At 35.5% G+C, this 24,269-nt stretch overlaps 1 protein-coding gene across 1 annotated transcript in view; it reads right to left on the bottom strand.

Moving 5' to 3' along the window:
- Positions 1–23,051, bottom strand: part of LOC150093860 (uncharacterized) — a 121,451-nt gene extending 98,400 nt beyond the window's left edge. Inside the window, exon 1 of the mRNA XM_090412993.1 lies at positions 22,838–23,051. The gene's annotated coding sequence lies outside the window, so the exon portion shown is untranslated. The remainder of the gene's footprint in view (positions 1–22,837) is intronic.
- Between the last annotated feature and the right edge of the window lie 1,218 nt (positions 23,052–24,269).

Genomic DNA, 24,269 nt, shown 5'->3' with positions numbered 1-24,269 from the left:
GGAGAAAGAGGGGTGATATTATAGAAGTCTATAAACTTTTGAATGGGTGTTATAGGATATCAATTGATGAAATTTTTCGTTATATGGAAGTGGGGAGAGAACATGGAGGCATCCATAGAAGTTTGTTCACAGTCAAGAAAAGGGTAAGGGCTACGTTTTTCTGCCAGAGCAGTGAGTGTGTGGAATAATGCCCTCAGGGGTAGTGAGTGCATCTAGTGTGAATGAATTTAAGGGAAGGTATGATAGCTGGTTTGGGTGATTTATAGCCTGCCTGGAGGTCTTAGATAATAATAATAATGAAAAATGCAGTTCTCTTATTTCTCATAAGATCTCCCTTAACTCTGACAAGTTCATATTTTGCTTCTTTGGATGACATAACTGCTAGCCTTTCCTGATGTAAATCTATCACATTCATAACATCCTCAGCTTCCAAATAAACTTGGTATCGTTTTACGATTCAAGACATCACCTCTAACGTGTATAACTTCTAACGCTATATTAATTCCAAATTTACCTACCAATGGAGTGGTAGATCAAAAACCCTCCCTAAAATATTTGATACTATCCACCTTCATTTGTGAAATGATATTTTTTATGCTAGTAGTCATTTTCTTTTAGATATCATAACTGAAATTTGCCACATAAAATGGAAATTAAGTAGCATCAATCTTTTCTATAAGATTAGTTTGCAGACTTTGAGATGAGATATTATTAAATGAACCCATCAGTTATTAAATGAACCAAAGGAGTAACTAATTCACTATAACAATAAAGACTATGAAAATTACTTTTATAAGGACAGAAACACATTCATGACAAAACCTTTAAGTAGAGAGTTTGCTTTAACAGATGATTCTTCTCTCATGCGCACGCACGCACTCCTGTAAGTTTCTAATATATGTTCTATTACTACCTTATAATATTCATATACACAGTTCAGCTGCAAACTTACCAAGCCATCCTCTTTCATCCATTTTATCTGTTTCTTGTTCACATTGTTTTTCCCAAGAATACAATATCTCCAGATGTCCAAGAAAAGCAGCAGATTCCTTTCATGAAGGAATCTGTTGCTTTTCCTTTTAACTATATGTTCATATTATTATAGATATTCATTTCATATTGCAATATATATATATATATATATATATATTTATTATATGGAATAATTGAAAGTCCAGAACACTACGAAGTACTTTGTTTGTTTGGTTCATGTAAATCAAGGTTTGGCACTCTCAAAACAACCTTGTTTTACACAGCTGCTCCCTATCAATTCTAGATACCACAACAGTCAAAGATGATCTGTTCACAAGCACTTGTCAGGTGAACTCAGTACTCAAAGGAAAGCTGAGCAAAATCAGAACTTGCCAGAACCACTAGAAAGATTGCAATGTCAGTATTCTAACAATGAGCAAAGAAAAACAAATCTATAAAGAAGTGCCAACTCAATCCACAAGATGAAATGTCCCCAAAATGAATTATCTGCAACAAAGCAATCCAAACACAAAAGTCAGTGAATCAAACCAAGTAAAGTAGCATTTCCTCATAACAAGAGGTTGATTTGAGAATTAGGTCGCAATGTGCATTTCATGGAATTTTGAAGATGTAAATCCACTTTGAGCTTGTTTCAGAAGGACAAGCTATCCACACCAAATTATTTAATTCTCAACAACTAGAGAGCTGCATAGTGATCTGTGGAAGTAAGTGCAGACTCATGCAAACAAGGTGATGCCAGACTGCAGGTTCAAATGCAAAGAAAAAAATTATCCATGTGATCCAGACCTGAACCATCCGATTGCTCATTCTAATTGGTGGTTCACTTAATGCACTTTCCTTTACAAAGTTGAGTTTGAGTATCAACAGCTTTATGCTTCTAAAGATCCAGCCTAATATTATGTTCACATAATAACCTGTACCCTCTCCCTGCAGGTTTCACAGTATATCGTGTTCAAGCAAAAACCTTTCCACTATTATCTCTAATTCCAAGTACTTTAATATGGTGATAAACCATTTACTACTTATTCACTGATTCAACCTTAGTGTCATCCTGCATCTAGCACCCACTGATGAAGCTGCAATGAAGATCAAAACCAGTCTGCAGTGACCCTTCCCATAATGCATAGCAATACATGGTTACCAAAATCATTTAAAGTATATTTAAATAGGAAATAAATTTATGCATAAAACAATATAAAACAAAACAAATGGATATTTAAATATATTTATAAAACTAAAAGGAATTTTTGGAAATACTGTACTAGCTGAACTAGAAATGAAGTATACGAGGAGTTCAGTATGATATTAATCATACTGTTAAGGGGAATAACATATCACTGTATATTTTTAATGAATATGCTAATCAAATGACTGCACCGTGATCTTCTTTTCCTTCTACGTGTTATTCCCACTTCCTATGCAGGGTCCGCGTGTTACTTAGATGCGACTTCATGTTAGTACTACTCCCAACCGACCCGTCGCTTGGTCTGCTGCTGAGGGGGGGGGGGAATATTTTTGGCTGTAGAGACGTATGTTCACGGGGCCGGTTTGCCTGTATGCGGGATGAAAAACGCCAGATAAACTGGCGGAAAAAACCCTACTGACCGCGCCCAAGACCGCCTAACTTGGCTATGCCTGAGGAAGATCCTCAAATTCCTCACGTCTACAACGGGAATCGAACCTGGGACACTCCCTCCCAAGGCATATGGTTGCGAAGCGCAAAGCCACTAGGCTAACCGTGCGGTAAATGACTGCACCGTGATATGGTTATTAAATAAGTAATGCATAAAAAATATATCAATGGAGTGGAAGTATAGCAAAACAGTAGCAGTGCACAAGATCTCTTTTTTTCCAATTCAATTTCCAAGATCTCTGTGTGTGTGTGTGTGTGTCTTCAGATCGGACTTCAACTATGGAGATATAGACTGGAAGGAAGAAAAATCACATGGCAGGAAGGAAACAATTTATACACCTATTGAGGGATAATTACTTAAGGCAGCATGTGATGGAGAGGCTAGGGGTGGAAGAGTATTGGACCTGGTCAGAGGATCAGAAGAGCTACCCATAACCAAGGTAACAACATTGCCTCCAATTGGTGAAAGTGACCATGCGGTCTTGACTTGAGAGATTGTAAAACATGAGGAATATTCTATCAGGAATGAGTATTTCTGGAACTACAAGGCAGGTGATTATGACATGCTTAAATCTGTACCATGGCATAAAACACTGCAGGTAAAGATGTTAGTAGTGCATGGGATATAGTTAAGGGTCATCTAGAGGAAGCAGTATTAAATTGTATACCTAGAGTAATGAAGGTTAATCGGGTAGGAGGTAGATGGATGAATAATATCATTAAGCACAAGCTGCAGAAGAAGAAAATGCTGTGGAGGATATATAACGAGAAAGATGACCAGCAAACACATGAACAGTACAAGGCTCAGGCAAGAAAGGTCACCAGCGCGAGATGCAAATTTAACTAAGATAAAATTTGATTTTTAAATTGCGCGTTGAAAAATATATGAAAAGATAAAGGGTTACTACAGTTTTGTAGACTGTCTTATATTGAAACCGCGTTGTATAAGTACTAAGTTATACGAGGGATACTAAAATTTGTAGACCACGTTATATCGAAACCGCATTGTATAAGTACTGTGTTATACGAGGGTTACCTGTATTTCACGTTTTGCCACATATTTTATGAAAAATAAAGAATTGTCCTGCCTTATAATAATGTTTATATATTGTACTGTCTATTTCTATCTCGCATTTAAATAGCTTTAAATTTGATACCTCTGAAATCACTATTTCTATCCACATTATAAACTGCCAGCACTCAAAGGAATCAATTCATCTGCTATTATTCACAATACTTCATCTCTCCTCCAGCTATTTATCTTTTATAAATTTAGCAACTATGTAGCTTCTCAAGAGCAGGCTTTTACAAACATCTATGCCTTATATAGATCTGAACATGCAACTTTTGCAATAAACAAGTATGCTTTAATCAGTGAGCTACGAACAACTTCAGTGAAAGTATTATACCCTTCAGTCTATTCCTATAAGTAGGAGAATATCAGGCCAACATTAAATTATAACTCCCAGTTTTACTCACCAAGATTTTTTAATGGAAGCCAAGTAAACTGAAGGTATTCAGAGAAGACTAACTAAGCATGTAGGACTTGTATCATGTTACAAGAATCAACTGGTTAGTTGTAATCTGATGAATTTATTTAACAAGAGGTGGAGAGTAGATTTAATTGAAGTTTATAAATCAGTACAAAGAATACATATGATAAACTCAAGTATGCTGTATTTGGTTGAATCAGGCTCTATTATACTCAGATATACTAAGTTCATTTTTCATTCTTTGGGTAGAAAATGTGCAAGGACCTTCATCAACCTGTTACAGAAGCAACGAATTAATGCAACTTAAAGACAGAATTATTGTTATGACTGGAGAAAATATTAATTAAAATTATGTAAAATGATAACCTAATCTGGTAGTGTTGAATATCAGTATTGTCTGTGTACCAATTATATATTGAAAAAATAAATAAATAAAATAATAATAAATGAAATTCGTGAATTAAAAAGGTGAGAATGAATGAATTATTGCAAATTTCATGGTATGCATGTCATTTAAGCCACAGTGGTGATTAGTCAGTACAGGTAACCCTCGTATAATGCAGTACTTATACAACGTGGTTTCGATATAACACGGTCTACAAATTGTAGTAACCCTTTTCATATATTTTTCACTAAGTGACCTTAAAAATCAAATTTATCTTCATTAAATTTGTGTCGACATTGTCAGCATCCAGGAATGCGTTAGCAGAGCTAATCTCAGGTGGTATAGTCACTTAAACAGAATGGGCGAGGAAAGATTAGCAAAACAAGTGTTCTCTGCCAGGTTGGCAGGAAAATGACCCAGAGGAAGACCAAGATATAGGTGGATTGATACGGTGCAAAGTGCCTTAGACCAGTACTTCCCAAACTTCTGGATGTCACGGCCCCCCCCTCGAAAAAAAATGTTTATTTCTAGCAATGAGTTAGTTTCAGAGCGTAGGGTCAAGTTTCCTTTTGGTTTTTCCTCTTCATAATCAGAAAATGAACCTTGAACACACATTCTGATGTAAATATAAATTTCAGTGATTCATGGAGTTCATGTCTTTGGCACCCTAAACTTATGGCTTCTGGAAGAAGACCAATGATAATATCTTTCTCTATTATCAATTTGGCCAATATGCACAGAATAATGCCAACCTCTTCCAATAATCTTGATAGGTTTGACATTAATAAATAAATGCAGATGAATCTCAGTCTGACAGGCACCTGTATATCCCTTAATTTGGTTCTGCTCAATATCTTTAATACAAAATCCATCTTTCCTCTTCTCCTTGCAACTATACTTATAGGATTTGGATTGGCTGTCCAATCCAAATCCTATAAGTATAGTTGCAATTGTGTGGATTGGACAGCCAATCCACACAATCAACTTTTAAATCACACTCATTCTCACATCTACACCCACTTCAACAATGTCTCAGCATGATTCTTACATTTTTTATCCTTTTCCCGATTCTTTCAATCCACTGCTGCAGTTAACAGTCTCTTGATGTCAATCCTTTAGTTAATCATGTGTACACATATCAAAAATCATTTCAGCACCACAATCTATACATTGTGCTGGCATAGGCTGCAACAAGTGGATGTCCACTCACCAACAAACAGAATGTTGATTTCAGTCTCACTATGCTATGGTTGTTTCTGAAGGTCTTTACGTGGCAGATAATTTTCATCCACCTTATTAGAGAGCCCTCATGAAAAAAGTATCATATTTGGTCCCCCAAAGCAATGTTCCTATATTATCTAATGCATAGCTCATCCATGGTACTCATCCATAATGCAAAATAGGTTTATGATATTCTGCGGATGAATAACACACACAAAAAAAATTGTAATCGCACCTCTTCTTCTAAACTTACTTCTAACATACACTAGCAAATTTAATTCACTTGCTCTTCTGACAATTCTTTTATTCCCATTATAACCATGCTTTTAGTTAATCATCTCTACCAATGTAATCATTCCTTTGAAAAAAGTTAGAAATCTTTTGACCCTTCCTTCAAAGAGGATTAATGAATGTATCGCAGTACTAATTTTACGATCCCTTTAGAACAGATTCTATTATAGTTTAACGCATTCATGCCAGGATACACTGTGAGAGAGTGTAGAGTTTTGTAAAAAATGGGTCTTGCCTTAGTAATTTACTCACTGTATAACATGATAGCTGAGCTCATTAAAAGCAAATGGCTACACCATGATACTGCTAGACTTTGCAAATGCATCTGACAGGATAGCAATATGAACTGTATTACCTAAAGTAAAGCAAATGAAAAAATATATGAAACTAGCTGCATGGATAAGAGGGTGACCAATGAACAGGCATAAAAAAAATGATGTATCATGATGAGTCCTCATGAAAGTAGCCAGCCTGGTTAACCAAGTGGTTAGTGTATCAGCTCTCCAACCAACAGACTGCAAGTTCAAATCCTACTACAGACATGGATGTCTGTGATTATATTTAGGTGGGAGATGCATTTCACTGTCTAATGTGAGACCACCACCCTGATTATTAGATATCTAAAATGGCTGTAAAAAGTTGTTCTAAGTTTGGTTTCTAGAGTGAGGATTTCATATTATGCAAAACTAAATAAAAATTGAAAGAATAAAAATTAATAAAAAAACAGGAAAAAACTCTTGAGCCCAATCATGGTACTAATGAACTATAAGTTTAACCTTTTGTGGGTGGAGTGACATAAAAAAAGTAACTAGTGTTGTGAGCAGAAATGTATTTTTATTTTAGTTATTTTTTGTGATTCTAATCCAGGAAAGGTTGTAAATCAATAATACGTTATTTGGGTGCACTAAGGTTTATATATATATATATTTACATAAACTGGAACCTGTGCTCTAGAGATCAAACCAAACACAGAATATTTTCTGTTCAATTAAGGGCTGAAATAAACAGAATGGTGGTCTCAGTGGGTGATGAAATTCCTCTGTTGACTGAAGACATTTACAAAATAGCTATGACTACAATGGGATTCAAAACTACAACCAGAGAGTATGCTAACCACTCAGCCAAACCAGGCTGCCAATTAGGCCACTACTATTTAATCTGTCTACTATTTAATACAAGTAGTCTGATGATTGTGCAAAACTGAGAAGGACAATGGACAGTGATGTAGAGATCCTGCAAGATGATTTAAATAGGGCAGCACAGTGTTTCTCAATGTGTTTTGGATCATGCCCTACCTCAACGTCTCAAAGATTTTGATGCTCCCCCTCCCTAGCATAATAGTCAGCTAAGTTCTGAAAAAGTATAATATGAATATGTATAAATATGTACATTTTCAAATCCCCCCCCTGTGGGGCATGCACCCCATGTTGAGAAACACTGGGGTGGCAGAATGGACAAAAGATAACAGTTGCAATTTAATATAGCAAAATGTAAGGTTATGCACTTTGAGATGAAAAGATTACAAACTCTGTTATTACATTGATGCAATTATACTGCAAGAAATGAATAAGAAAGGTTCATTTGGAAGTAGCAATAAAGAGAGAAATTATTATTATTACATGACACCTCCAGGGAGTCCAAAGACTCATCAAGGGAGGGCACCTACTCTACAACTCTGTCTCTACCATTCAATCCAACAACTAAAATGAATTGCAACTATACCAATGGAATCTACCACCCACCACTAGTTTTTTTTTTTTTTTTTTTAAACAGACAATCACAAACATCCATGCCAACTGCAGGATTCAAACCTGCAGCCTTTTGGCTGGAAAGTGGATATGCTAACCACTTGGTCAACCAGGCCAATCATCATCTCTCTTTATAGAGCTTTGTAGAAAAACCTATTATTACTGTATTATTACATGATAATCTCCATGGAGTCCAATGAATCATCATGAGAGGTCCAGACTATATACACAATACCTATCATATCTTTAATACATTCCTCAACACAACACACACTTACAACACATTCTACTCAGGCCTTTACTCTTAATCCTTTAACCACGTTCATCCAAATTCCAGAGATGATCTCTTGTTCTGCTCCCTCTAGTTAAGTGCTGAAAACTTTCTTGTATATTTATCCTCCTTATCCCTACATTGACATTTAGGGATAAGAAGGTGGAAGTGCGTCTATATATAAGGCATTGGTCATACCATATATGAACTATTGTGCTCAGATTTGGTCACCTAGTTTTCAATGTGATGTGGAAACACTAGAGGTCCAAAGATGAATGACCAAAGTGATATCAGGACTCTGGAGTGTTGGTTATGAAGAGCATTTGAAGGAATGTGGTTTACAGAGGTTGGTGGATGGGAGAAAAAGAGGAGATATGATAAAGACCAAAATGAGTTAAAGGATTCTATCAGATAAATACAAAAGGAATTATAGAAAGAGTGGATGTTAAGATGGGAAGAATAAGAGGTCATCCCTGGAAGGTATATAAAGATGTGGTGAAGAAGGGTGTAAGGAGATTTTTCCTGGAGAGTTGTTAGTGAGTAGAATGCATTACCAGAGTGCATTGTGAATGCAGGTAGTGTAAATAACTTCAAAGCTCGACGTGTTGCTGGTTGAGTGGGCCTCCCACGATGGGTATATTGGCTCCATGGAGGTCACCAAAATAATATCAATCCTATAAAACCCATTCAACTTCATCATCATATCTCCTCCTATCGACCAATTTCTGCAACACACAAACCCTTGGTCTATTGTCATATGAGGGATTCCACAAATGATTTACTATCTTCGTCGCTAGCTTCTGGAACCTTTCCACCAATTTCTCTTCCCCAAGAAAACCACATGACAAATCTAAGTAATAATTCAGATATAGCTATGTCAAAGGCTTATTAAATGGAAAGATTGCATCTACATGTTAATTTGTTCTTCAATAGTTAAGTAATCCTATGAGCCTCCTTTTGGTTCATTTTTGCAGTATATCCTCTAAACTTCAACTTCCTATCCACCAACACTTGCAAATCTCTATCTTCAATTTCTTGGAATACAGTTCAGTGTAGTACAAAGCTCGTAATCTTTTCATCTGAAATAACTTTACACTTTTCTACATTAAACTTGCACCCATATCTTTTTCGCATAGTGTCATCCTATTTAAATCATTCTGAAGGCTTTCTACATTACCTTGATCAACTATTACACTACCCAATTTTGCATCATCAACAAACTGAATATTTCTCTTCAAATCACTGATATATAATTTAAATAGCAATGGTCCAAGCAGAGCTCTAGAGCAGTGGTTCCCAAACTTATGAAAGTAAAGGTCCCCTTGGAAAAATTAAAATATTTTATGGCCCCCATCGAAAAAAAAAAAAAAAATTCGTAATACAGACATATATTATTATAATATTTATTGTATTTATATTCATTACAAAACATACACAACGAATATTGCAAAAATCAAATACAAATATTACATTATTAGCATCTTACATACACATTTGACATGGCACACTTAGTCTTAAAACATTTTAAATTTGTTTTCATTATTTCACAGCTCCTCAACAAAACTAAAGGCACCGAAGGTGGTGTTTCGGAAGTGCTGCTCTAGAGCACACTGCTAGTCACCTGTTTTTTCCTGGATTTGAAAATAGTGATATGGATACACCCTTGTATCCATATCACTAGCTTCATATTCTCCCTCATTTCCTCCAATCTGCATAACAGGTTCATATAGTATCCTATTAAATGCCTTCGAAAAGTCCTACAGTATCAGTCAGTAGCTACTCTCTTTATCTTCTTACCTCTTTTTTTTTTTTTTTAAATAAAAAAGAGGAAAGAGGTACTTGCCAAAGTAGGCATGTACCTCTTAATTCAGTTGTAGGAATGATATCACTCATTATTATTAATCTTTAAAAGGTACCTGTGGCATGACCATAAACAACAAAATTACATGATAACCACAGTAATTAACTTTAATGAAAGTTCGTACTGAAATTAACAGTACTTCATCAGTGCATAGAAACAAGCAAATCAAAAAACAGAATACAAAGTACATACAACAATCGGTTTACCAATTAAAAATTATTGTCATTGCTAAAATTAATATATGTTAATAAATAATATTATTAAAACTGTTTTTGATGGTTACATAAAATGAGAATCTCCCAAACTTTTGGAAGAGAGAGAGACAATCATTCTGATTCAGATTTGGCTGCTGTAAAAGGGCTCTGCAACTTCCTTTGAAAGTTGCAAAGCCATTTTTCTTTGCATAGAAGCAGTTTTAAATATGAACGACTTTTTAAAGAAAGTTGTGAAGCTCTTTTATATCAGCTAAATCTGAATCGAAATGACTATCTCTTTCTCTCCTCCCCCAAATGTTTGGGAGATTCTCATTTTATGTAATCATCAAAAATAGTTTTAATATTATTATTTATTAATATATATTAATTTTAGCATGGCAACAGTTTTTAAGTGGTAAACCGATTGTTGTATGTACCTTGTATTCCCATTTCTTTGATTTGCTTTTTTCTACGCACTGATGATATACTGTTATTTTCAGTACGAAATATCTGTACTTTCGTTTCATTAAAGTTAATTACTGTGATTATTGTGTCATTTTGTTGTTTTTACTCATTATTACTATTATATATGTGGGAACTGCCACAGAATGCTAAGACTTAGCTGGGGGACCTATGCATAAACCTAGTTCCCATGCCCATGTTCATACTTCATCACTCCCTGAAAGTTGTAGAAAAGTGTGCGAGGACTAGATATTTGTAATAAGTTCTTTAATTTGTTGGAATTTAAAAGTGGAATTAAGTTATATTTGTGAAGCAATCAGCTTCTTTTTTTTTTTTCCAGCTATCCCTTTTATACACGGAATGGTAATGGAATATTTATATTCTTCATGAGAATTTTTTCTTTTGTTGTAACCAGTTTATTCTTTCTTTAAGCATGTTAATCCAAGAAAACTTATTACTCTATGTTTATGGGTTTTAACACAAAGTTTTTGTGTGGTAGTCAGCATTTGTATATATATACATACTGGCCAGTAGACATACCCTGGTCATATAACACATTAGGATCAAAATCGCTGTTGTATAGCATATCACTGTCTTTTTTTTCCCCGCCTCCACTTGTGTCACATATATGACTACTTTAGGTCATATATGTGCCTCAAATGAAGTAAATAAGAGGAAGAAGATATCTGACATTAATTTATGTCAGATATCTTCTTCCTTTTTTCCAATAATATACCTAGTGGCCTGTTATGGTCTCTTCCCATCTTTTCAAAGGCTGTTCTCTATTCCTATTTCTTTTGAAGTCTAGTCTATTATACGCAGCTGTTTTGCATATGAATCACATTTCAGAGCTTATCATCTTTCTCTGTTTGCTTGAGTTACAGTCCAAGCTTCTGAACCACATGTTAGGATAGGTCATAGTATTGAGTTATGGATTCTTATTCTTGTTTATTAAATTTGGATTGAATATCTGATTGATAGTTTTGTTATTCCTATATAAATGATTATTTTATTTTTCATGTCTTTCTCTCTTTCATAAGATAAGTGGTAGTCTAGATATTTGAATTATTATTATTATTATGTAACATCTCCAGGGAGTCCAAAGACTCATCGTGGGAGGGTACCTACTCTACAACTCTCCATCACTTCGCCAACCGCATACCTTCATCATCTACACCAACACCATCTACTGTTGACCATCACCACTAGTATTTTCATAGACAATCACAAACATCCCTGCCCACGGCAGGATTCGAACCCACAGCCTTTTGGCTGGAGAGCAGATATGCTAACCACTCAGCCACCCAGGTCAGCAAATTTAGTGTTTGAATGTATTAACCTGTTGTATAATATCATCATTGATGCAAACTTTGCTTTTAATTGGGTCTCAGCCTTTAAATGCCATGACTTTGGTTTTGGAAGTGAAGATTTCCATATTGTATGTTTTTGCTATTTCATTTAATGAAAACTCTGCTCGCTGTAGTGAATCTTTATTATCTTAAATTAGAACCTGGTGAATAAAATTGTATTGATGTTGGTGTAATCAGGTTTGGCATTCACATAAGTGATTACACCAACATCAATACAATTTTATTCACCAATGATCAGGTTCTTGATGAAGGAACAATTTGGCTTCATGCCTGGTAGATCAACAACAGATGCTATCTTTGGGTTATGGCAGATGATGGAAAAGTATCGAGAGAAGCAAAGGGAGCTACATCTGGCATTTATTGATCTGGAGAAAGCATACGATAGAGTGCTAAGGCAAAAAGTCTGGAGGTGTCTGAGGGAGAAGAAGGTGCCGGAGAAATATGTCAGGTTGTTGCGGGAAATGTACAGAAATGTGAAGACAAGTGTTTGAACCTGTCTGAGACAGACAGAAAGTTTTCAAGTAACAGTTGGCTTGCATCAAGGGTCAGCATTAAGTCCATTTCAATTTAATATTGTAATGGAGGTGGTAACAGAGGAGACGAGAGAAGATGCGTCTTGGACAATGTTGTATGCAGATGACATCTTGCTGTGTGCAGATTCAAGAGAAGAAGCGGGAACTAAATTGGAAAGATGGAGAAAAGTACTGGAAGAGAGAGGTATGAGACTGAGCAGAAGTAAGACAGAGTATATGTGTTGCACAGTGGGTGGCGGACAGGAGACAGATCTGGAGCTGGAAGGAAATGTCATCAGGAAGGTGAGAGACTTCAGATACTTAGGTTCAACAGTGGAAGAAGATGGAGGGGCTGAGAAGGAAGTAAGTGGGATGCAGGATATAAGCGGGGGGGGGGGAGGAACTTGAGGGAGATGGCTGGAGTGTTATGCGATAAGAGGGTGCCGATGAATCTGAAAGGCAAAATCTATAGGACAGTAGTGAGGCCAGCTATGACATATGCTATAGAAACTATGGCCCTGAGGAAAAATAACATCAGCAAGATGGAAATAGCAGAGATGAAATTCTTAGGTGGATGTGCGGTGTGACCAGAAAGGATCATCTGAGAAATGACTATGTCAGGGGAACAGTGAAAGTTACGAACTTAGGAGCGAAAATACAGGAGACAAGGTTGAGATGGTTTGGTCATGAGATGAGGAGGGAGGATGAATATGTGGGAAGAAGTGTTATGCAGATGGATATGCAAGGAAGGCGGAAGCATTGCCGGCCAAAGAAGAGATGGAGGGAGCTGGTAGAAGAGGACTTGAGGATGAAGAACTTGGATGTGGTGACAGCCCAAGACAGGAGGGTGTGGAGGAGACTCATAAACAGTGACCCCCACTTAAGTGGGAGAAGCTACAGAAGAAGAAGAAGATACTGAAAACTGCTTTAACTGGTTAGGAATGTTGTCATCTCTTAAAATTTCCAGTAGCTTATTACGATTAACTTCATCAGAAGTCTTTTTATAATCAATGAATAATATATGGGTCTTTGAATAGAATTCTCTTCTTTTTTCTATCTGGAGCTTGAGAGTGAAAAAGGCGTCAGTGTGGGATCTGCCTTTATGGAAACCATTGCTCCAAAAATATTTTCATAATATTTGGTTAATTAAGTGTTTAAGAGACTTGAATATATTTTATATCTGGTGTTTAAAAGGCTAATGCTTATTTAGTTTTGACATTAATTAACATTGCCTTTTTTGAAGATGTAGACGATCATAGCATTTCGCCAGTTTTCAAACAAAAATTTAGAATAATTTTTGCAAGCGTAAAAGTTATTCTGAAAGTTTGGCATAAGGGAATATACCAACAATTTGGTTATCAATCTACATAACAGTTCTTGACATTTTGGTGCCGGCCTGGTTGGCCAAGTGGTTAGTGTATCTGCTTTCCAGCTAAGAGGCTGTGGGTTCAAATCCCACCAAATGCATGGATTTTTGTGATTGTCCTACTAACCATTTACCATATGTACTGCTGTAACCCGTGTCTTGGTGCAGTATGATCTTGGATGTCTTTGCAACATAAAAATCAAATCTAAACAAAACAAATTTGACATTTTGGCAATAAAGTTGTTGCATTTACAGAAAACTAGCATTAACTAATAAAGCACTTTTCACATCACAAGAACTTATCTTTGTTTCTAACAACTGTAACATTCAGTTAAGTTTGATATATACCATCATTAAATTTATAATTTTACTCTTCTAATACATCAAGTTTAACAATAATGAAATAAAATAATAGTTATAAACAGTTTATAATTCACAGTAAAACAGTAGAATGCAGTGAAGAACAATGCCTTAAACACACAATTGAAAAAAAAAAATGCACATTAGATGATTCACAAAAGTGTCATGTCACTAAAACTGTTTGTATGAATGAGCGTCATATAAAGAGACAGCACAATTGAAAAGTGCTGTATGAGCGAACAGTCATAAAGCAAAGTGTCATGAGGCAGGGTATTACTGTATGTAAGGACTTACAGTAGACTAATACCCTGCCTTATGATCTAAGCTTCTCATGTTAGAAGCTTAATGTAGCTTCTCTAACTTACACAATAACTCCCAGAGGAACTTGAGTCTATAGACTTAATGAAGTAAAACAGCACTGAGTAGGGATTAAAAAAATATTTCATTCTTCTTCAGAGTATAAAATGGGATTTGCAACAGCTCGGTTCTGCTGCATCTCTTGCAGCAGAACCGAGTCATATATACACACCTTTTTTATCTAATGGTTGCCGTTCTCACAGTATCAAAAAAAAAATAAAAATAAAAAACCTTCCTCCATTCCTCTACCTTCTCTTCAGAAAGATTTCAGTAATGATATCACCATCTCCTAAATTCAAGGTACGTCAGACAAAATAGCCAGAATCTTAGAAAAATACATCTCTACACTACTTCCAAGCCCTACTTAAAACTAGCTACCCTTATTTGTTTCATGTTCTTTACCTTCACTAAATATACACCATGAACTGACTCCTCCTCAGTTCATGGTTTATATAGAGTTCCAGCAAGTTGGCCTACTATGGACAGACAGGAAAATCAGCTACCATCCACATGAAAGAGCATTTAAAAAAAAACATTTGCAGTCATGACTATGGTCAATCAGGCCTTGCAGACTATTCTTTGGATACAGCTCATAATGTAGGCTGGGAGACAAAAACGATTTATGCACATTAATGAGATGTCATCTGAAGGTACTAGGAATAACAAACTGACAAGTACTCATGAAGGTATTTCATGGTTGGAACATTTTTTTTGTGAAGATGCAATGCTCTAGAGCTAAAAATTATGTAAGTTAGACCCAGTGTTTATAATGCATATATAAAAAAAGCATCTCTATCATCTGCTCCTGCATACTCACCTCTGATCAGAGATGTGATAATATCTCAAATCTTCAGACACACACACACACATATTCATTACAAGTTTGTAACACTTACTTATTTATACAATTCCTATATATACACCACACTAATTCTTCCACGCATGCTAATATACCATCACATGTTTTTTTCCTCCTCTCTTGCGTGGTATTCCATTCTCTCATTTTGGTGAATAGAAAATTCTTCATGACTTAATATTTTTCATTTTTCCACGTCTCTTTTGAAACCATTTCTTTTATCTCATATTTTCTTCATTCATTCTTCCCTCTTCCACATCACTTTCCCCTTTGTTCATTCTTTCACTCAATTAATTTTGCTCCTGTACCATTCAGCCATGCTTCATTACTTCCTTTCTTTCAGTGTTTCATGTGATCAGCATTCATTTTCAAAATTATGGAATTTACAACCATGTTTTAACTAGCTCTTTTTATTATCCCAACGTTTCGATCTTCATATCAGGATCATCATCTGGAGCATACACAAATAGACAAGACAAGTAGAGTTACATTACAAACCATAAGCTAGAGAAACAATGATTTGATCACATGTTATTCTACTGGCATGACCTCTAGTGAAAAAAAAAAAAATTATAAATTACATCAAGCTAGATTTAATTTGAGATAACATGAATAAACATTTTTTCTTATAGATAGTTTTCTTTCAGTAACAATGATGTCCTATTTTTATATTACAATTGTTATTTTTGATTTAGGATCCTGGATTTACTACAGTCCTGTTTATAATTGTTCTTAGAGAGGAAGGTTCCGTGGGTCGAATATATGCCTTCCATATGTACGGGATTTTAGACCTTCATTATTGTTCAGATTTGGGATGGTTGATAATGATTTCACAGGCTTCCTTAAATTTGCATTCATACCACGTTTTGGTGTGATGTAGAGAACTAGTGATTTTCCAGTCAGTATTATGTAAGGTGTTCAGGGCATGATCAGAAAGGCCAGCTTCACCATAATTATTATCTTTAATGTTTCGTTTCTGTTCTTTTTGTCTGATAGGAATTGTGCGTCCTGTTTTTCCTATATATGGTATGTTATGGTATGTTACAGGTACAATGAATACGGCATACTACAGGGTGGGCCAGCAAGGGGGGGGGGGTGAGTCTTTGGATGAGTTGAGTAAGCTTTTTTAATTTTGCAGAAGGTTTAAAGGTGGCTTTGAGGTTGTATTTTTGTAGTACTCCGTTTATTTTGTCTCATATCCCTTTAATGTAGGGAATGGTTATAGTTTTGTTGTATTCTGGTTTGTCTGTTTTTATTGAAGTCTTGTAGAGAATTTTGTTAATAGTGTTTTGGCTATACCCATTTCTTTGGAAAGTATTACTGATCACTTTAAATTCGTCTTTCAGTGCCTGTTCAGCAGATTTTCAAAGCCCTGTTTTTAAGAATATTGATGACACCTAGTGTTTGTGTTGGGTGGTGGTAGGAGTTTATGTGTGTATATTGGCCAGTATGTGTCGGTTTTCAGTCAACCGTGAAGGAAAGATTGCCAGAAGGAAGACGTGTGACATGTGTATCATTCCAATTTACATCAGGCTAAAGAGAAAATTCACCTCAACAAAGGCGCAACAAATATATCTCCACATGGAAAAAGCACTACTAAGAGAACAGATTCAAGCCACCAGAAAGAACTTAGCCGCTACACAAAACCAGCTAGAAAAGAAAAAAAACAGAACTTTCAAGCTACATAAACGCAGATATCTGGATTATCTTGGAAAAGAGTATGGAAAACACAGCGAACCACATCCTCCAAACGAAGAAAGAAAACCTAATTTTCAAATTCCGAAGACTAAAAGATCAACAGAACCAGCAGTCATATTCAAATTTCTCCACAGTGAACAATAACAACCAACCAGAAGCAAGAAATAACAGGAGCCACCAATTGCCCACAGGTAACAGTAATAACATCGTTAACCTATCCAACCACTTTAAACAAAGATGAAATCACGATACTAAACAAAGATTTAAATTATGCTGTAGTACCTAGATTGATAAACAAACTTGAATTTATTTGTAGTATTGAAAGACGCCCAAGATTAATCCCAAATAACATAGCAGATAAAATACATTTAGAAACTGCCAACATTTTAAATCATAAAAAAACAATAAAAAGCAACCTAACCAAACAATGAAATCACCAAAGTCAAATCCGAACATCGTAATAACTAGAGCAGATAAAGGAAGTGCCACCATTATTTTAAACCTAACCACTTATGTAAAAAAAATGAATCTGCTGGTCTCGGACAATAACACATACCAATTAGTTAACTATAACCCAACCAATAAATTAGAAAATAAAACAGAGAAACTACTTAAGTCAATTACCACATGGCCAGAAGATACAGTCATAAAACTATTTCCACACTACGCTCATTCCCCAAGAATTTGCAGACTACCAAAAATTCACAAATAAAACTCCGCTAAGGCCTATTGAAGGGATAGATAGCCCAACATCATTTAGCCAAAAAATTAGCGGCAACACTCAAGGAGTTGGTAGGTCATTCCCCCTCCTATATCAAAAACACAAAACACTTCAAAAACATCACCAAAGACATTACATTAGAAAAAGTTGATTTATTAGTCAGTTTTGATGGCTCTGCCCTCTTTACAAATGTCTCAATCAATGACACAATCCTTCTTTTACAGAACAAGTTCTCTTCAGATATCACGGTGTTCTTTGCGCATGTATTACATCCTGGTTATTTTGTATGGCAAAATGCTTGCTACCTACAAAAAGAAGGCACAGCCATCGGCTTGCCATTATCCATCCTATTGCTAACTTTTACATGGAACATTTTGAGCAACTTGCTTTAGATTCCTCCCCTTTAAAACCCAAAGTCTGGCTTAGATAAGTTGACGATGTTTTCACGATCTAGTCCCATGGTCGCCAGACACATTCCTTAGCCACCTAAACAAATGACACAAATGCATACAGCTCACAATTGAGATTGAAAAACAGAACACACTTCCGTTTCTAGATACACTTGTCACACGTCTTCCTTCTGGCAATCTTTCCTTCACGGTTGACCGAAAACCGACACATAATGGCCAATATATACACAAACTTCAACCACCACTCAACACAAAAACTAGGTGTCATCAATACTCTTAAAAACAGGGCTTTGAAAATCTGCTCCAGTGAACAGGCACTGAAAGACGAATTTAAAGTGATCAGCAATTTTGGCTGTACCCATTTTCAAGAAATGGGTACAGCCAAAACACTATTAACAAAATTCTCTACAAGACCTCAATAAAAAAACAAAGACAAACCAGAATACAACAAAACCTAACCTAACCATTCCCCACATTAAAGGGACATGAGACAAAATAAACAGAGTACTACAAAAACACAACCTCAAAGTCACCTTTAAACCCCCTGCAAAATTAAAAAGCTCACTCAACTCATCCAAAGATCCACTCTCCCCACAGGCCACCCTGTAGTATATCGTATTCATTGTACCTGTAACATACCATATATAGGAGAAACAGGACGCACAATTCCTATCAGACAAAAAAGAATATAAACGACACATTAAATATAATAATTATGGTGAAGCTGGACAAATTTAAGGAAGCCTGTGAAATCATTATCAACCACCCCAATCTGAACAATAATGAAGGTCTAAAAATCCCATACATATGGAAGGCATATATTCGATCCATGGAACCTTCCTCTCTAAGAACAACTATAAACAGGACTGTATTAAATCCAGGATCCTAAATACAGTCCTGTTTATAGTTTTATAACTGTAATAATAAAAATAGGACATCATTGTTACTGAAAGAAAACTATCTATAAGAAAAAATGTTTATTCATGTTATCTCAAATTAAATCTAGCTTGATGTAATTTATAAATTTTTTATTTTTTTTTCCACTAGAGGTCATGCCAGTAGAATAACATCTGATCAAATCATTGTTTCTCTAGCTTACAGTTTGTAATGTAACTCAACTTGTCTTGTATATTTGTGTATGCTCCAGATGATGATCTTGATATGAAGAGTTAGTTAAAACATAGTTGTAAATTCCATAATTTCGAAAATGAATGCTTCATTACTTGTTCACTGCTCTTCCATTTAATGGGTGGTGTTGTTACACTATATATTACATAAATAGTATTACAATATTACCTGTTTTGCTATGTATTGCAGTCAGGTTACCTTCTGTGATAAAGTACTACGTCTTATAAGCATGATTTCAAATTATGACATTACTTTAAGTAATGTCATAAAACCAAAACAAGTGGCAACTGTATCTATTCTTAACATACTGGATACTTCGGCAGACACTAAACATACATGTATAAAACAGACAGATTAATAATTACAATGTTCTGAAGAATATATGGGGATTTCGAAAATCCTAGTTATTAAAGCTAATGTCACAACATTCCATTAACTGTGTCCTAAAAATAAACTAAGTGACTTGTAATATCTCTTTATAAAGACTGGATATAACAAAAATTCAACTAAAAAATTATAACACTATAAATGATTTAAAAAAAAAAAGAGCCTGATTGCTAAATGTAAATTGAGAAGAACTTTTTATAGGTTAAATGCCTACAAAAACTACAACTGTCCTATAAAGGGGAATGAGAATTTTTGTAAATGGTTAAATCATCAGTCTTAAATAGTTTTATTATTATTATTATCTGACAACTCCAGGGAGTCCAAGACTCATCTCGAGGGAGGGCATCTATTCTACAACTCTCCATCTCCACCACTCAACCTCATCCACCAACTGCATCATCTACACCAAGCAATCTACTGTTCACCACTGCCATCACTAGTATTTTCACAGACAATCACAAACATCCATGCCCATGATTTTGATTCAAATCTGCAGCCTTTTGGCTGGAGAGTAGATATGCTAACCACTCAGCCAACCAGACCAGCCAAATACGAAGAAAGTGAAGAGATCATTTATTTTTATTATTATTTCATGACAACTCCAAGGAGTCTGAAGACTCATCGAGGGAGGACAGCTGCTCTACAATGCTCCATCTCCACCACTTCATCCACCAACTACACCAAATCTCTTCTACCATCATTATCTACATCAACGCCATCTACTGCCCACCACCACTAGTATTTTATGTCTCTAAATTGCAAGTTCTGAAGGGTCGATTTGTCTGTATGCAGGTTGAAAAACCCAAGTTTCCGAGAGGAAAATTCCTGCTACACCAGTACGAGATCAGCTAACTCAACTTCAATTGAAAAAATCCACATAAAGATTCCTCCCATCACAATGAGAACTGAACTTAGGCCTTTTCCAATCGAAAGGGGCAACATACAGTCATTCTTCCAGCTGCGCTACAGACATGCAATATCACATTCTTTAAAGAATAAATAAAACTTCCTAATGTTTCCTAGAGTGCACTGGATAATATTTTGCAGATGGTATTTTAAACAAAGTGGATTCATTATTTCTGTAAAACTAGATAAAGAAATAAAATTCTTACAATAATAGTCTGGTCTGCCTGAAAATTCTACAGTGTATCCTTGCTATCATTTGCTAGTCCAATTGGTTGGCAAATAATAGCAAGGTTAAAACTTAGAGCCTGTTTGGAGAGTGAGCAACCATGGTCCTTAGGTGGTAGATGATTTTCATCACCAAGTGTGAGATCACTTCCATGTTTATTGGAGGCCTAGAATGGCTTAAAAAATGTATGGTATCTAGAGCAGAGGAAGTAACTAATCTAAACTTAGCCCACTTGAATATACACTAGGTTTACAACTTTCATAAATAGAACTCACATATTAAAAATAAAAATTAAGAATAGAAATGCAAATCATGTTTTCTATCTCAAATGATGAAATTACCTACGTTCAACTATTACAGTACTACTTTCTGCATATATCAATAGTAAAAAGTTAGCATATGAGATAGTAGATGAGCTACTTGAAAACAAGATCCAGAGGTAAGTGACCAAGATAGTCAGTCATGAACCTGCAGAATGCTTCTTATGATGATGGACTAACACTTTATGGTTTATAAAGTTTAGTTGATAAGCAGAAAAATAATATATGAAACAATAAGTTACTAAAAGGAATTTCATAGAATAGATGCAGAAGAAATTTTCAAATACATGACAAGGGAGAGAGGAAAAAGAGTTACTCCTAGAAGGTGCATAAGAGTGTGGTTAATAAGGGCATTAGGAGTAAATTTTTTGCTCGGAGTATGATGAATTGAGCATAGTGAGTTGCCAGAAGTGGTCACTTTCTCAGTGAAGAAGTTTAAGGTGAGATGAAGATACTGTGTAAATAACAGTGGGCCATCCATTACAAATCTTCAAATTCCAAGAGTCTAATCATGTTTCACTTATTCTTTATGTTGCTCATACCCATGAAAGGTTATTTGCAAATCCATGGTATGTTTTGTACCATGGTAGGGTGGAATAAGGATTTTTTTTTTCTATTCTTATCAATTTTTAATTTTTTTGCATTTTTAATTTATTTTTTTATATACTCCAGAAAACTTGCTCTAGAGACCAGAAATGGAATTTTTTTCAAGCCACTTCAGTCCTCCAATTAGCAAGGCAATGATCTCACACTGGGCAATGAAATTCATCTCCCTCCAAATTTTTTTACAACTTCTGGGTGATTGAATTTGATCAATATAGCAATTTTTGTCACCCTATTTCTATTACCTGGTATATACAACAGTCTCTTCCTCTCTATTATTCCCTTTCACACACACATTCATCCTCATTACCTCTCCATTTCTCTGTCTTTCATTCCTATTCTCTCACTGTACTCTCTCTCACACACACAATAATTTCATCTACATTCACAAACACTTCAGTCACTTTTATCCCATTTTCCTACTCTTAAAAATCAACTCTTACTTTCTGATCTGTTGTTCAGCTGTCATTTGTCCCACCTCCAGCAAGAGCCTCTCCAGTTTACTCACACCAAATTTAATGCGTTGTAAATTAACGTAACTAAACGTAAAATTTAAAAACGTCTTTAAAAAACCTCTTTATTTGGTCATTAAAACAATTATAAAATGCGTAATTCATTATCTAATGTAAAATTTAAGCTCATAAACACTGAACAGAGATTACATTGATACTGCTATATATGGAGAAAATCATTGCCACAACCACTCTGTTGACTGTTTACACCTTAAAACCCCAAAGGTGCAAATGGTCAATAGCAGAAACTTAATTAATACCAACCAGACTTCTATTTTTACTAAACTTCGCAGGAATTTATTTCGAGGTAGATTGGAAAGAGACACACACATAGAGAATAACAAAATTCTATTCTAACATATCGAGAGTGGGTGAAAATTTCCAGTCAAGCCTCAGAAAATAAGACGTATACATACCAAACAATTTCCACACGAGATACTTAAATACTGCGGAGAGCTCTGAATTTCTGTCATTTTGCTTCCTTAAAGTGATAACGCAGATAAAAGACAAATTTCTCTGAAAACAAGATATACAGAAAATTCCATGAACTTACTCGATGACAAAAAAGGCAATGTATTTGAGAGTTCGTGTTGCCATTTCGCTACCATGCTTAACATATCCTTATATGTAGGATCTGTGAAAGTTTGCGAAGTTACAAAGACCAGTCACATTATGGCAGCACGCAATTATATGCTTATTTAAAAAACAACATATTCAAAGAATGATTAATAGCAAACGCATAAACATATTTTTGCATATAACACACGATTTCTATTTAACATACACCAATGCTCGTCTTGAAGCGCAATTTATTTCCCAGCGACATCTAGGAAAACACAATTGAAACTTCTTTTAATAAGAGTGATTAACAAATATGATGTAATTACCCTGAATAAATATCAGAAACAATACATTACAAGAATGGCATGCTTTTATAGTGCTCAGTGAGTTTAATGGCCACATAGAAGGTTCGAGTTTTTTTCGGTCCTCGTATTTATTTATTTATTCGTATGGAGTTTCCTCCCTTTTTCTCCTCGTCCCTACTGGGACGAGTTGAACCCCCTCCCTCCCTCATAGGGGGGAGTTAAATATTTATGGCTGTAGATCCGTGTGTGTTCAAGGGGCCGGATTGCCCGCTTGCGGGATGAAAAACGCCAGATTAACTGGCGGGGAAAACCCTCTTGCCCGCGCCCAAGACCGGCTAACTTGGCTATGGCTGAGGAAGATCCTCATATTCCTCACGTCTTCGACGGGAATCGAACCTGGGACACTCCTTCCCCAGTCATATGGTTGCGAAGCCCACAACCACTAGGCTAACCGCGCGGACGGTCCTCATATTGAACAGGCGTAGATGAATACAGCTGGTCGGCTATAATGCAACTCAAATAGAACCGAGATGATGGGACTATAGACCGAGAATGTTGGATTGATCTGTCATGCTTGTAACACTTTAATCTCGAATGTGAATGGGCTTGAAAAGTTTCTATTTTTGTTTTGTTTCTTCATCCCTCAACTACAGTTTAATATAAGTGGTGTACGATCGAAGCTGTCTTGCTAATGTCATGTACACAATAGACAGGCCGTACAAGTTTGTCGAAGCACATAAACAGTACACAGTAATTTTTGACGCACGAATCAGCGCTATTGAAATTCACCTCCGATTACAAGATATTTATGGTAAAATCGTTGTTGTTCGAAAACCCTTCACCCAGAAGTCTTTTGGGATAACAAGTTCCATTATCAAAATGGGAGAACCAGAACCATTAAAAATTGAACAAGAGTATGGAAGCATAAGAAAATCGACCGTAAAACCCACATTATCTCAAACAGTAACATATTCTGTTAGGGTTAAGCTAGTTAGCTAGCTAGCTAATCATAAGTATAATCATCGTAACAATAACTGATATACAAAAGAAAAAATATTTTATTACATAATGCATTATTTGTGTCTACTAATCTACTAGCCATAAGAAACCATAACAAAT

This window comes from Typopeltis vanoorti, chromosome 23, assembly GCF_054136105.1.
Source record: "Typopeltis vanoorti isolate ZY-2024b chromosome 23, IOZ_Tvanoo_1.0, whole genome shotgun sequence".
NCBI classification, from domain to species: domain Eukaryota; kingdom Metazoa; phylum Arthropoda; class Arachnida; order Uropygi; family Thelyphonidae; genus Typopeltis; species Typopeltis vanoorti.
This window is presented reverse-complemented; position numbering and strand designations above follow the sequence as displayed.